The sequence below is a fragment of the Priapulus caudatus genome, unplaced genomic scaffold (genome assembly GCF_000485595.1).
Source record: "Priapulus caudatus unplaced genomic scaffold, Priapulus_caudatus-5.0.1 Scaffold2487, whole genome shotgun sequence".
Classification (NCBI taxonomy): Eukaryota; Metazoa; Priapulida; class Priapulimorpha; order Priapulimorphida; family Priapulidae; genus Priapulus; species Priapulus caudatus.
This window is the reverse complement of record NW_014579548.1, coordinates 6,849-9,491: the sequence shown is the minus strand read 5'-3', so window position 1 is coordinate 9,491 and position 2,643 is coordinate 6,849.

Genomic DNA, 2,643 nt, shown 5'->3' with positions numbered 1-2,643 from the left:
GTCCAAGGGACTATATCGAAGAATATATGAAGCTATATGAAGTACTAACTGTCCCTGCGGCGTGGTGGCAGACTAGGTGCTCGCTAGGAGCCGCATGCTGGCTGATAAATATAGCAGGAGTCCTTCTCTTCATTTCATCCCACGTGCGATTATTGGCTTCCCCTTAAATTCGCGCATATGTGATGACAGTGGCGCAGCAGGGGCGGCGTGCGATCTCTCCACACACCTGGCATTGTTGTCCTGTCTTGTCCTCCGTTGTCGTGACGTGTCTATTGTCATTGTGCCGTGTCCATTGTCGTCGTGACGTGTCCATTGTCGTCGTGCCATGTCCATTGTTGTCGTGACGTGTCCATTATTGCCGTTACGTATCTACTGTTGTCGTGACATGCCCATTGTTGTCGTGACGTGTCTATTTTTGTCGTGACGTGTCCACTGTTGTAATAACGTGTCCATTGTTGTCGTGACGTGTCCATTGTTGTCGTGACGTGTCTACTTTTGTCGTGACGTGTCCACTGTTGTCGTGACGTGTCCTAATTTTGCAATGATGACGTGGGTGGTGGCGATTGACTTGCCTTCATGGGCTGATTGATTCGTTATAGAGTAGAACGTATATATATAGAAGTCTGTTTGCTATTTGGATGTGTCATCCGTGGCACGTGGATAATGTTTCTGGAATCATATATAAAGACTGATCGATGCGTGCGTACATGCATGTATGTAAGTGTGTGAGTCTGGGGTGTGCGCGCGCGTGCGTGTAGGCATCTAGCCTCGAAATACCACTCGGCTTAGAATCACCGGCCGGTCTAGCCATCTGTCGCTGCTGTTATTGCTGCTGTTACTGCTGCTGCTGCTGCTGCTGCTGCTTATACTACTGCTGCTGCTGCTGCTGCTGGAGGAGAGAGAGAGAGAGAGAGCGCCGAAAGAGAGAGAGACATACCGAGAGAGAGGGAAGAGAAACCAGAGAAGACACAGAGAGAGAGAGAGGAGAGAGAGAGAGACAGAGAGAGAGAGAGAGAGAGAAAGAGAGAGAGAGCGGTGAGAGAGGAGGGGGAGAAAGAGAGCCAGAAAGAGAGAGAGAGAGAGGGCGGCGAAGAGAGAGAGGGGGAGAAAGAGAGAGAGATGAGAGAGAGAGAGAGAGGCAGAGAGAGAGAGAGCATAGACAGAGAGAGAGAGAGAGAGCGAAAGAGAGAGGAAACGAGAGAGACCGCAGAGAGGGAAGAGACAAAGAGAGAGCAGAGTAGAGAGAGAGAGAGAGAGAGAGACGAGAGAGAGAGAGAGGAGAGACAGAGAGGACACTAGAGAGAGAAGAGAGAGTGAGAGAGAGGAGAGAGGAGCGAGAGAGAGAGAGAGAGAGAGACTACTGCAGGGAGGAAAGAGCAGAAAGAGAAAGAGAGAAAGAAGAGGCAGTTCCCATAGAGGCTCCTCTTCCTCTCTGGCCTCCTCCGCTTTCTCGTCTCTCTCCTCTCGCTGTTCTCTCTCTTCTCGTTTCTCGGTCTCTCTCTTCTCTCTCGCCTCTTCTCTGTCTCTCTGGTCTCTCCTGTCTCTCTCTCAATCTCTCTCGCATGTCTCTCTCTCTCTTTCTCTCTCCTCTCTCTCTGTCTCTCTGTCTCTCTTGTCTCCCCCCCTCTCTGCCCCTCTTCCTACCCTCTGCGTCTCTTCCCCTCTCTTCCCTCTACGTACCGAGCCGTTTGGGGGTGGTGGAACCACCATTCTATTAAAGAAGCATCGTCGGTCGAACCCAACCCAGATCATGCGCAACACGCACGCATGTGGGAAGCCTACTAAAGAACACTTAGTATACGTACGGACGTTACAGGGGGGGGATCCTGGTAGTACGTGTGGGGGGGGAGTTATTACGAGGGGGGAACCTGACGTGGTACGAACATGACGTGTGCGCGTGTCTCCGCCGATCAGCCACGACTGTGCTGCGCGTTCGGTTTCTTCGTTAATTTATTACATTAAACGTTAATTATCGGGCAATTAACAACCGCTGTTACGGGTGGGGCCGAAGCGCGGCGCGAAGGTCATCGGGGGGGTCCAGCGCATGCGCGACTGCGCCACCATCGTCATTCGTGTGATGCGCGTGATTACCCCTGCGCGATTTCGGGGGCGAAGCGTGAAGCTGGCCTGCTGTTAATTTATATTACTACTATAATACCATTATGATATATAATATATATATATATATAATATATATCTATATATATATATATATCTATTATGGCTTGGCCACGTTCAAGCAGTTGCGCGCGTTGCACTTTGCACGGAGGAGAGCTAGCGGCAACAGCGCAGCAGCATCAACAACAACTAACATCAGCAGTAGGCAGGGCAGGCAGCCAGCAGCAGCACAACACCCAGCTAGCAGCAGTGGCAACACAGCAACACCAGCAGCGCAGCAGCAGCAGCAGCAGCTGACGAGCAACATCAGCAGTGAGCGAGAGCAGGACAGCAGCAACACAGCAGCGAGCAGTCGGCAACAGCAGCAACACGCACGACAGCATAGGTATAAGCAGCAGCAGCCACAGCAGCGTAACAGCAGCAAAACGAGCAAGCCGACAGATGGCTAGCACCGGGCCGGTGATTCTAAGGCCGAGTGGTATTGTTCGAGGCTAGATGGGCCTACAGCACGCGGCTGCACAGCAG